The sequence below is a fragment of the Pleurodeles waltl genome, chromosome 4_1 (assembly GCF_031143425.1).
Source record: "Pleurodeles waltl isolate 20211129_DDA chromosome 4_1, aPleWal1.hap1.20221129, whole genome shotgun sequence".
Classification (NCBI taxonomy): Eukaryota; Metazoa; Chordata; class Amphibia; order Caudata; family Salamandridae; genus Pleurodeles; species Pleurodeles waltl.
In genome coordinates, this window is record NC_090442.1 from 109032803 (window position 1) to 109046343 (window position 13541).

General features: G+C 43.8%; 1 protein-coding gene across 1 annotated transcript in view; it reads left to right on the forward strand.

The window, feature by feature from the left end:
• The first annotated feature begins 851 nt into the window (after positions 1-851).
• The window catches only part of LOC138287431 (glycine N-acyltransferase-like), a 112895-nt gene continuing 100205 nt past the window's right edge, over positions 852-13541 (forward strand). Inside the window, exon 1 of the mRNA XM_069227854.1 lies at positions 852-1054. The gene's annotated coding sequence lies outside the window, so the exon portion shown is untranslated. The remainder of the gene's footprint in view (positions 1055-13541) is intronic.

Genomic DNA, 13541 nt, shown 5'->3' on the forward strand with positions numbered 1-13541 from the left:
TTGTTCTGAAATACAGCAGTCTGGTGAGAAAAATTAAGCCGTCTAAATGACCAGACCTAAAAGTGGTATGACAACAAAGAAAGGGTCTGCAGTAGGATCCTGAAACTACTCCTTCTCACATCAGGCAAAGGGACAACAGTTGATGAACCAGTCACCCTCCTGTGGTCTCACTTTTTAGGTCTTGTTTGCAACCAGCTTTAAGCGACTGGCGAGGGTTCATGTCATCAAACACTTACCCGATACTCATAATATACACTTACATAAAAACATACCTAAAGATACAGGAAGGGGCTTTTAGACAGCCCCTTCCAGCCATTGGCTATTGCTGTTCACCTGGATTTTGGCTAAAATGTCTGTCTGTCAACATTGTTAACATTACTCATCATTTTGAGGATAAGAAACTTTTGAAAAATACTATATAGATGATTTGACTTTAATTATTGTATTTATTTTTATCAATATTTTTAAGATGCCCCCTTACTCTGGCATCTGATGTGGCCCCCATTGACCAGCCACAAAGCCCTCTCGCCCCTCAAGCCATTATGTGCTACCTGGCACTGTATCGTTTAAGTTTTGACTTTGCCAATGCTTGTCGAACTGTAGCATTTACAGAGCCAAACAAGAAGTGTGTGCAAAGCAGTGTGTGCACAGTTATTTAACCAGTAAGCTGTAAACAGGTTGTTGTGTTAAATATTCATGTAAAACTAATGTATGTATTTATTTTAAATGTAGAGCAAAAGAAATTTCAGAAAGTTGGCACGGGCACGCAAGTGGAATTTGCCCCGCAGCTGTTTTAGTGTTGTCAAGAAAAAATAGTAAAACGGTGCCTGCAGTTGGCCGAGTCAATGAGGGCTCTGCACTAAGTAATGCGCTCAGTGTCTTTCGCGCCCTCCTCAGTTGCAGCGCCTACTTCCACGAGGCCACAAGTCTCAGCATCACAAGGTCGAGAAGCAGCGGCAGGGCCTTGGCTTCACGCTGACTGGAAGGAACTGGATGCGTGTGAAGGAGGAGACAGGACACCCCAGCGGCCCACACACGACTCCAGACGTCAAAGGTCGGTGGCCAGGGATGCACGCGCGAAAGTGAAGGAAACCGTTTTATCCCAAACCTATCTCTCCCGCTATCTCTGTCCTGTTTCTTATTTCCTCTCTCCCTTCCACATTCTTTGAACTACTCGCCCCTGTCCCACCCTCACTCTATTTCGACATTTCATTTCCCATCGCAAACACCTTTTTCTCGCGGTCCCCATCTCGCTCCCTCATTTCTCTCTATCCGGTTTTTCTCGCTGTTTCTGTGAAGCGAACGTCTGGCAAATGCCCGCGCTGCTATGATGCACACACCTTATTAGCACACACAGTACTGAGAACGGTGCAGCATTACTTTAAACTCAGAAGACATTTTTACGTCTCTGGGATTCATACCTAGTTTCTACTTTCTCTTTCCTTTTTGTTTTCTTTCCTTCTTTTACTATCTTTCTTTCTTTGCCCTGTGCGCCCCTCATCTTTCTCTTTGTTTTGTGGCCCTCAACTCTTTTTCTCATTTTCCCTTCCTCTGTCTGCCTCTCACTGTACGTGTTTTCACGTCTTTTTACTGGCCCCTCTGCCTTCCTACCTCCTGTTCCCCTATCTCTTGCATCCTCCTCAACAGTTTGTGTCTCATTGCATACCTCACCCTTTTTTTCTCTCTTTGCTCCCTCTAACCATTTTTCTCTAAACCTATGTTTCTTTTCATATTACTCTTACACCCTCATTACTTCTCCTCTTTGCGTCGTACAGCCTTTCTCTTCTTTCTCCCTTCTCTTAACGTCTATCTATAGGTTTGCATGTTTCTCTTTTCTTCTCCTTTCCACTTTCCTCTATCATCCCTTGCATCGTAATGGTGCAATTGTGCATCAGAGATTGCACAACTTTACAAGTAAACCAACCTGTGACAAAGACTGCAGGTTCTACTTTTCATTGAGGATGTTAAAAGCAAATGGTAGATGCAATTTGGCATGGCCTTTTAAAGTTTTCAATAGTGGAAGTAGAGTTGAGTTTCACGTCTACCTTTAACACACCCATTTTTCTCACCTACCTTTCGGGAGACTGTCTGCCACAAAGTCAAAATGAAAAGTTATATGGCTGTCACAATCTATGACTATAACCATCAATCTTAACCCTCAGACTAGTCATACATGACCCAGTTATTTATCGGTTATTTAGTAATATTCTTTACTCTGAGTCCTGGTCTTCTCCTCAGCCCTGAACTCAAGAAATATTTTCCAATACTATCAAGATGTTTCATCTTCATCCAAACCTGTGGCAACTGAGGGAAAAGTAGATGGGAACTTAGCACCATCTAGAAAATAAATCATCAATTAACACCACTTCTTCTCCTCATAAAGCCTTTCAAGTGCACTCCACTGGATTTTACTAAGCCTGAAAGTAAACCATCTCTCAGGGATTCTAAAGTAAGAGTAGGACTGCAAGAAGGTTCTGCTGTGATCTCTTCTGACACCATGCAACAAAATTGTGCAAAGTTTAGGATAAACTTTAGGAGTATCTGGCCTCTTAGATTGCTGTATGCATGAGCTAACCTCTGATGAGCCTTAGGGGTGGGGAACTCGTGGAGTTTCACTCCACAAAATTCTGAGGAGCTCCATAAAAACTCAGTGAGATTATGCAGAGTTCAGTGAATGGGCGGAAATAGGCACGTCACACTGCTCATGCTAATTTATTATACTGAAAAATCAGTTTGAATGACACCAAGCGGTGCGTCAGAGGGCGCTGCTCCTCGAGTTGATTTTTCTGCCACTCAAGTATATTTTAAATTCAAGTAGCAGTTTTCTCACCACGAACGGATGTGACCACCCGCTACTGCCTGTGTTGGGGATCTCCGTCCAAGCGACCAAAAATCACAATAGGGGATTGCAAATCTCACTTGCGCTTGCCAGCTTACTGTGCGTGATAAAAACTCTGCCATACAGAGATTGGCAGAATTTGGCCAGATCTCTGTGGTGTATGCATAACCGTGAGTGGCCAAAACACCACCAGCCCTGCCGACAGAGGGGAATTTATCGCCCACCACTGGATTCTAATGCTGACTTTTCACAGCCAAACCCTCAGGTGCAGATATGTCAGAGCTGACTGAGACCAGGATGGAACCTGAAAAGTAGTTGGAAACAGAGGGAAGATCCAAGGAGGAGAGCATATCAACTGAACCAGATGAAGAAACAACTTAAATCTAGGCCAGCAAGGAACTACCAACAAGATGTTGCCCCCCTTGTATTGGAGCTTCTGTAGATCAACAGTAAGGGAGACAAGGCTGTTCCTGAGATCAAGAGATTGACTGATCATCCGTACCTCATGCTCCCTGAGATGGTACAAGAGAGCAAAGTCGCAGAAGAGCACTATATCCTAAGCCAAAATATAGATTCAAGTTGGAACAAAATGGTTCATGATCCTCTGAAAGAAGAGAGGGCATAGCCTCATAGACCCTGACTGAGGGAAATTCCTGTTCAGAAGGTTTGCAGCCCCAGATAAAATTCAATCCGATGGAAAACGTGTTCCTCCACCCAATGACAAAGTTGCAAAGCATAGGCTGCCAGAAGGGTTTATCCTGATGGTTGATGTCGAAATAAGTTATCTTACTGTTTTCACATAGCCAACATGCACATCCGCAGCCAAAAAGCAGATTCCAGAAGGGAATGATGGATCACTGCTAATTCCTTCCAATTGGAGTAGCTCACCCTCTCTTCCCATGCCCACAGAATCTGCCCATTGTACTCTTTCTGAACTGCTCCCCATCCCCGGGGTCTGGCGTCTGGTCAAAATGACAAGTGAAAGAAGAAAGAGGGAGATTCTCCTGTCCAAATTGCTAGTACCAGCTACAACTGCAAGGCTTGCCACATTTCTTCAGAGACTGGATTAAGCAGCTCATAGTCCTTGGCTCCACCAATTCAGCAGATATTGAACTAAAGGCTGAAGATGGCAGCGAGACCAAGGCACCAAAGCAAGGGTTGAAGCCTTCTGTCTCTGCACCAAAAGCCCCTCCCTGATTGCGGCTTGGTTCTTGTAAAGCACGTATGAAAAATGATAGACCAGCTTCTCTTTTCTTGCTTGGGATAAATATACTCACCCTGAATCTCTTTGGAATAAGGCACGACTAATCTTAAATCTCTGAGAAGGGACTTAGGGCCATATGTACTAAAGCATTTTCCCATAGACACAAAATGGGTAAAATCCTTTGCTAAATCTGGCCCTTAATGAGATTTCACTCTGTTCACAATTCAGTTGCAACACTAAATGACTGACAGGACTTCTGAACATCTATTTATATATCAATTACATGTGCTGAAAGAAAAGAAGCTGAATGTGCCTCTAACTATAACCCTGAAATGGCCCGAGGCATGTTACGCCTCTGCCCACAGTCACAGCAACAGACTAGTGGAAGACACACATTAAGCATAGGCTTATCACAGCCACTGTAGCTCACTAAACTTTCTAGCTTTGTAATTTTAATTAATTTCAGATCGCTAAAGCAGACATGCTACGTACCTTGTGGCACAGCAGAGAAGCTCCATCACGCTCCACAGAAGTAAAAATCAGAAGGTGTTGCTGGAGTTCAGAGTATTTACTTCCTGTCCACTTTAGGGGTGTTATATAGGATGAATCGTTCAGGATGATTGTTTCCAGTATATTTCTTTGTAGGATGGTATGTTGCTTTCTTGGGGAGCATAAATTCGGTGGTGGTGAGAGCACTGCTCAATTTATTTAAGACTGTGGTGGGAAGGATTGGCAATGAGGTAATGCGTAGACAGTAAACCAGGCCTACAGGTTCTGACAGCAGACAAAACCCACAGATTATCCCAGTTTTACAAGGTCCTACATTAGACAGTAGTATTACTGACAATACCATAGGATGAAATGCCCCCGCACAAGTCATAAAATTCTGGAAATGTACTCATTCTATCCCCAAACATCAACTTTTCATTTTATGAATTCGGCTAACTTTACCTTCAAATACTAGATTTTATTTTATTTTTTTAGAGAATAAACACATTTTGCTTTACAGATCATCTTACTATCTTTCTGAAAATACTCAGATACTGTCTTACTATTTTTCATCCCCAAATACTGTTTTATTTTTTGGTAAAGACACAAGTAAAATACTATTATGTTCATCAGTCATATTATTAAATACATGGATGTTTAAGAAATTGGGTTGTTGGTTGAGAGTTGCGTGAGCCGTTCTCAAGCAACAGCCACAATGCTGCACAGGGTAAACCAGAAAAAGTCACTAAATTAACCTGCACTTAACCCTCTGGTAGCTTGGCACAAAAGCAGCCTTGCTTAACTTAGAGGCAATGTGCAAATTATTTATGCAGCACACAAACAGCAATAAAGTGAAACAAAATACAAGAAAAATCCCACACGGATTTAGGAAAATAGAGTAAAATGTATTAAATATGTGAGACTTAAACAACACAAATCCAACTAGAAGAATGGGAGTTATGAATTTTTACAGTTTTCAGAAAAAAAGACCACATAAATTAACAAAACGCAAACCACAGTCATCTAGTTGTGCGAGACAGTGGCTGACCATGATGGAGCTTGGATACATGAGGTGAATGGGCGCGGTATTGGGCCCAGTATTAACTTACAACTTTGAAGAAAAATCTCTGAGAAGGTAATGTTCAATTGGGAAAATCAGCTGGTGGTGTCCAAGGAGGAGGTGTCATAGTTGAGGAGCCGCTGGGCGAAGTTGTGGTGAAGATTTCCACATTTGGACTTTGTCACTTATTTGGAAGTATAACATCTCCAGCAGGACTTAGCTGCAGGCTGTAGCCGATGAGGGCTCCACAAGGCCGGATACCTTTTTGAAGAGGAGCCACTGAACAAGATTTGCAGCTGCAGAGAAGAATATTGTGGGGGATAAAATAAATTCAGGTCAACTGACAATGCATTTTGGGTGCCTCAGTGAGCAGGTCAGGTCCGGTGGCCTATTGGTTCTCAGAGCACTTTTTGACAGAAACGTTTTAAAGTCCATAGTTTTTGCTTTTGGGATTATGGGCTTTGCTTGAGAAGAGTCCTCACCTTCCCTCAATCAATAATCCAATTTCTCACAGTCATCATCTGCATATATTTAAACAATCTTAATGTTAATGTTTGCTTGGTAAACTCCTAAACTATGAAAATACACAGCGTGGCCTATATTTCAGACCTATTCCGAGGGCTAGGACTGAGGAATAATTGTGAATGGTGTTTATTTTTATTTTGGGTAGAAGAATTGATGGCTCAGAGACTTAAACACCTCACTGACCTGAAGCTAATAGCTGACATCATCCAGCATGCTGGGATTGTTAAGCCTTTATTTACCATAATAAAACAAATATTACTAGCCCAAGGGCGTTCAATGGTGTTGGTGACAAAAGGCAGAACTGGTCGAACGTGTCATAGATGAAATTAACCAAATGACACCTTAGCAGCCTAAGAGCAAATGTCCGCATGTACATCTGGTTGATAAATAAAAATAAATCCAGTTTGTGTTAAAGAACACTTCTGAAGTGTTCCCTACTTTTTCAGAGACCTTGTAAGGCTTAAAGTCCCTGCCAAACTGTTCAGATATATTACACCATTTCTTTCCTTTATCCTTGAATGCTCTTCTGTATTTTTGACTTTTAAGCAACAGGTTGTAAGGCCCTGATCCTGAAGGATCCTTAAATGTTAGAAATGGGCTCTTTGGTTGGCAGTCAGGTTACCCCCTGTCCAAGCACGGACCCTCACTCTAGTCAGGGTAAGTCACACACAATCCAAATTATCCTGTGCCCACCCTCTGGTAGCTTGTCACTGAGTCAGGCTTAACTTAGAAGGCAATGTATAAAGTATTTGTGCAATAAATCATACAATAACACAATATAGCACCACAAAAATACACCACACAGTGTTTAGAAAAATATATAATATTTATCTGGATATTTGTAGGTCAAAACGATAAAAGATGCAATAAGAAATTGTAAAGATATCACTGGGAAGTGACATAAAGGGGGTCATTCCGACCCTGGCGGTAAAAACTGCCAGGGGCGGGGACCGCGGGAGCACCGCCAACAGGCTGGCGGTGCTCCCTTGGGCATTCTGACCGCGGCGGTACAGCCGCGGTCAGAAACGGAAAACCGGTGGTGTACCGCCGGTTTTCCGCTGCCCATGGGAATCCTCATACCGCCATCCTGTTCCTGGCGGTTTTGGCCGCCAGCAACAGGGTGGTGGTATGGGGTGTTGTGGGGCCCCTGGGGGCCCCTGCAGTGCCCATGCCAATGGCATAGGCACTGCAGGGGCCCCCGTAACAGGGCCCCACTGAGAATTTCAGTGTCTGCATAGCAGACACTGAAATTCGCGATGGGTGCTACTGCACCTGTCGCACCCTTTCCACTCCGCCGGCTCCATTCGGAGCCGGCATCCTCGTGGAAAGGGGTTTCCCGTTGGGTGGGCGGGCGGCCTTCTGGCGGTCGCCCGCCCGTCCAGCGGGAAACACAGAATAACCACGGCAGTCTTCTGACCGCGCAGCGGTATTCTGGCGGCTCCCGCCGGCACCGCGGTTACCGCGGCCGGCGGGAGTCAGAATGACCCCCAAAGTGTCTTAAGTCTTTAAAAAGCAAACAAAGTCTCTTTCAAGCACAAAGTACCTGGTTGGAGGGAAAAATCTCCGCAGAGGAGGAGATGCGTAGAAAAATGGTGTGTGCGTCGGTTTCACCCCTTCACACACGGACTTGCGTTGTTATTTTTCATGTGGGGAAGATGTTGCATCAATTTCTGGCGTGCAGACAGTCTCCTCTGTGGGTTGCGGGGTTTTCAGACGCCCGGGGTCTGTGCATGGAATCCTGGGCTTGTTGTCCGGCTGAGCGTCGTTCCGGTGGGCTGTGCGTGGAATTTTCTTCCACACGGCAGACGTCGTGTCGATTTCCTCTCTGGAAGTCGGGCGGCGTTGTCCAGACGGGCCGTGCGCCGAAGTTCCGGTCACGTCGGAGGCGTCACGTCGATCTTTTCCTTGCGGGGTTAAGCGGCGTCTTTCCGGATTGGCATGCAGTGAATTTTTCACCGCTGAGCAAGCTGTGCGGCGAATTTTTCGGCGCACAAGGAGTCCAGTTGAAAGATTGAAGTCTTTTTGGTCCTGAGACTTCAGGGAACAGGAGGCAAGCTCTATCCAAGCCCTTGGAGAGCACTTCTGCAGCAAGGGAAGAGTTCAGCAAGGCAGCAGGCCAACAGCAAGGCAGCAGTTCTTTGTAGAAAGCAGTCAGGTGAGACCCTTGAGCAGCCAGGCAGTTCTTCTTGGCAGGATGCAGGTTCTGGTTCAGGTTTCTTCTCCAGCAAGTGTCTGAGGTGGTAGGGCAGAGTCCCTGTTTTATACTAAGATGTGCCTTTGAAGTGGGGGAGACTTCAAAGAGTGGCTAAGAAGTGCACCAGGTCCCCTTTAAGTTCAATCCTGTCTGCCAGGGTCCCAGTAGGGGGTGTGGCAGTCCTTTGTGTGAGAGCATGCCCTCCACCCTCCCAGCCCAGGAAGACCCAATCAAAATGCAGATGTATGCAAGTGAGGCTGAGTACCCTGTGTTTGGGGTGTGTCTGAGTGAATGCACAAGGAGCTGTCAACTAAACTCAGCCAGACGTGGATTGTAAGGCACAGAAAGATTTAAGTGCAAAGAAATGCTCACTTTCTAAAAGTGGCATTTCTAGAATAGTAATATTAAATCCAACTTCACCAGTCAGCAGGATTTTGTATTACCATTCTGGCCATACTAAATATGACATTCCTACTCCTTTCAGATCAGCAGCTACCACTTCAATAATGTATGAGGGCAGCCCCAATGTTGGCCTATGAAGGGAGCAGTCCTCACAGTAGTGTAAAAACGAATTTAGGAGTTTTACACTACCAGGACATGTAAACTACACAGGTACATGTCCTGCCTTTCACCCACACAGCACCCTGCACTAGGGGTTACAGAGGGCATACATTAGAGGTGACTTATATGTAGAGAAAGGAGAGGTTTAAGCTTGGCAAGTACTTTTAAATGCCAAGTCGAGGTGACAGTGGAACTGCACACACAGGCCTTGCAATGGCAGGCCTGAGACAAGGTAAAAGGGGCTACTTGAGTGGGTGGCACAACCAGTGCTGCAGGCCCACTAGTAGCATTTAATCTACAGGCCCTAGGCACATATAGTGCACTCTAGTAGGGTCTTACAAGTAAATCAAATAGCCAATCATGGATAAACCAATCAACAGTACAATTTACACAGGGAGCATATGCACTTTAGCATTGGTTAGCAGTGGTAAAGTGCCCAGAGTTCAAAAGCCAACAACAACAGGTTAGACAAAATAGGAGGAAGGAGGCAAAAAGTTTGGGGATGACCCTGTAAAAAGGCCAGGTCCAACAGCCCTGATCCTGAAGGATCCCTAAATATCCAAAGTGACTACTGGAAATAAATCCTCTCTGCAGGGTCACCTTGGGTTTGTTGGCCTTTTTGGCGATCCCTATTTTTTGCTTGCCCTATAATTCTGTTCAATATCATGATAATTAGTGTTAAAGTGTCTGTTCTCCCCCTTTCATTGTAATGAAATTGCCATACCCATAATGGCATATTTAACTTACCTATAAGTTGAGAATATATGGTGTGTTAGACACCTGGCATCCTTGGTGTGGTTTCCCCAAACTTTTTGCCTTCAGACCTCGTGTTTCTGCTGACTTTGTTTTGGCTGGCCTTAGAACTCTGCACACTTTATTATTGCTAACCAGTGATACAGTGCTAATGCTCTCTCCTCTAAACAAGGTAAAATTGGCTTACACCCAATTGGCATATTTTATTTACTTGTACATCCGTAGTATAGTGGCACTACATGTGCCCAGGGCCTGTAAATTAAATCCTACAAGTAAGCCTGCAGCACTGATTGTGCTACACATTTAAGTAGCACTTTAAACATGTCTCAGGCCTGTCATTGCAGCCTATGTGAGTGCAGTTTTAGACTGCCTTTTCGACCCCTGCAAAGTTAGCCTTTTGTCAGGCGCGTACCTTCCTTTTTAATACATATAGGTCACCCCTAGGATAGGGCCTGTACAGCCCAGACGACATTTACTTTTAAGCGGTACATGTTCTGGTAGCAAAAGACTCTTAATTTACTTTCTAATACTTCAAAGCCTACCTCTCCCATAGGATAACTCTGGGATTACTTTATTACATTTTAAAAGTGGAATTTCCAATATATAGTTAACCAGTTCATGTTTGTTATCTCCGGAATCACAATTTAAAATCCTAACTTATGGTGAAGTCAGATTTTAAACTGCCATTCTAAAAGGATCACCACAGTATAGTGTTCCCTCTCTGAATTCCATTCTTTATAATGAAGAATCCATATTATATTCCAGCTAATTGCAGACATGCTGTCACAACATATTTGGCACAACAGGGACTCCCCATCACGGGTGGAAAAGTTACCTTTATGATAGAGGAAAACAAAGCTTATAATTGTGAAGTCTAATATTCATGTGTTGACTTTCCTGCTGCAGATGCAAGCACGCAAACAATTCATACATACACTGAGGTGGCTGCACCTAATCAATATAGGTCTTACACACACCTATATGTAGCATAAACATTTCAGGAACACGAGAAGTTTTTCCAAGGCGCCCCTCCACATGCATTGCAAAACACAAAATGGGGTCCCATCAGTAATGATGAGTCTACCAGGCAAGTACTAGCCGGCTATACACTATACGCAAATATAGCAAACCTTACTGCAGCTGAACTTTGTGTCCTACACACAGGTTTAGGAAGAATATATAGTCATCTTATACAATTTGTTCTGCAAACAATAATGGATGTCCCAGCCAGGGCTGTTCACAAGCTGTTGAGACCCAGTTGGCTGTGCCTGCAATTAGTCCTGTTACTATCAATGTAATATTGGGTAAGGTTCCCACTAGATGGGAGGAGATTCCGTTCTGGATTGCTCGAAAAGCTAACCAGCGTGAAGCAGTGTTTCCCCTTATCAGACCCCAAGACAAACATAGGATTCTTACTATGAACCTACCATTTGGTATGGTTCCCTCAATTAAAGACTGTGCCTCTTGGGGCACAATCTTTGCTGTTGTGTATGCCATAATACATTGTACATCATCAATAGCTGTTTCGCCTAAGGTACTAAAACAGATTCAAAACAAATGTGGGGCAAGCCCTGCCTTACACTTAGGAATGAAATTAATTGTCAACTTTGCAATATAAAAGGGGGGGGCAGTAGTGTTGGCAGTTCACCAAAGCCTTACACAGATTCATATACAGGATCAGGAGCATGAAATACCAAAAATGATTGCAAACACCTATCCAGCTATAGCTCAAGATAATTTGAGAGCCAGGCCTAATAAGCCACAGCTTAAAGGAAGGGCTGACAAAGACAATTGCAAACAGGCACCAGAGTTCTCTAAACAATTCTGGGGAAAACAAAAAATAAAGAAAAAACTAAAACTTGGGGTGGATCTCCCCAACTGGAGTCCAATGAAAAGCACTATAAATTGTGCAACCATGATACAGTTAAATAGCCTTATAGGCATTAGTGTCCTTCTTGTTTCTTTCAGGACTTACCAGAGAAACGCTCTGAGACAGGAGGACTGATTTAATGATGGACTGACTTAATGACGGCAGGACAAATTTGTGAAACAGAAAACAGACTCACAACACTCTTCTAACATCATTAAGAAGGAAAAGAAACTTCCACAACAAATACCCCAATAAATATGCCACACAACCTGAGAATACTTCTTCTGAACAAGACGTGGGCATTGACACTGCTAGATAGTGCAGCAGAGGTCACAATGGTTCAACGGAATCTTAAAGATCTGGTTTCGAGAGCAACTAGTACTTTCACACAGGTTGAAACAGCAGACCAGCGGGTGAGCCCTCCAAGCAGACTTTATGAAGTGAATCTTGAAATTGAGGGCGATATACCACACATTATTAAAGTCCTTTTTTGGGATAAATTAACATACATAAATGACATTCTCATGGCTGACAAAGATTGGCCACCTGAGTTTGTAAAGAACGTCTCCCAAGGGGAAGATGTAATTTTGCCATCCTTCCCTGTTCTTGTCCCAGAAGACATTAAGCAAGTGTATGCCGAAGATTGGGCTCTTGTGCAAGCCACATCACTGTATCCCAACCATGGAGTTTGGGATAAAGAGTCCCCCACCATATAATACCTATACACTGTAGTCCACAAGTCCAACTAAAATAACCAATCAAACATAAAGCTATAGCACCAGTGAGAGAAATTCTCTCACAACCTGAGTACAATGGTGTGATTGAACCCTGTGTCTCTCTGATGAATAACTGCTTTTCCACTAAGAAACCAGATGATTCCTATTACATAGTCTTAGACTACAGTTAAACAGTTACACACAGACACTTGCAATTCGGAATCCACACAGTACAGCTTTATTGAACAATATAATCTGTAAAAATTAGACAACTACTGTTAGAAATGGCCTCCCTGCAGGGTCACCCAGAACGTTTTGCCTTCCTCCTCTTCTTTTTCTGACCTAATTTTTGCTGGCTTTAGGTCTCTGGACCATTTACCACTGCTAAGCAGTGCTAAAGTGCATGTGCTCTCTCCCTAAAAACATGGTAACATTGGTTCATTCTCATTTGGCATATTTGATTTACTTATAAGTCCCTAGTAAAGTGCACTACATGTAGCAGGACATGTACATTAAATGCTACTAGTGGGCCCGCAGCACTGATTGTGCCACCCACATATGTAGCCCCTTAACTATGTCTCAGGCCTGCCATGGCAAGGCCTGTGTGTGCAGTTTCACTGCCACTTTGACTTGGCATTTAAAAGTACTTGCCAAGCCTCAAACTCCCGTTTTTCTATACATAAGTCATCCTTAAGGTGGGCCCTAGGTAACCCATAGGGCAGGGAGCAATGTAGGTAAAAGGCAGGACCTTTGTGTTTTATATGTCCTGGTAGTGAAAAACTCCTAAATTCGTTTTCCAAGACTGTGAGGCCTGCTCCTTTCATAGACAAGCATTAGGACTGCCCTCATATACTTTTCTTTTTGAGTGGTAGATTCTGATCTGAAAGGGGTAACCAGGTAATATTTAGTATGTTCAGAATGGTAATAGAAAATCCTGCTTATTGGTGAAGTTGGTTTTTATATTACTATTTTAGAAACACCACTTTTAGAAAGTGAGCATTTCTCTGCACTTAAAATCATCTGTGCCTTACAGCCTGTCTCCAATCAACGTCTGGGCTGGGCTGGTTGACAGCTTTCTTGTGTGTTTCACCCAGACATCCATAAACACAGGACACTCAATCACACCTGCACTCATCTGCATACTGAATGGGACTTCTTGGGCTGGAAGGGTAGAAGGCCTGACACTATCAAAGGCTGGTGGCCTGCCCTCACAAAGTGGACTGCCAAACCCCCTCCTGGGACTCTGGCAGACAGACCTGTACTGAAAGGGGAACTTGTGCCCTTCAAAACCACTTTTTAAAGTCTCCCTCACTTCAAAGGCATTTTTGGG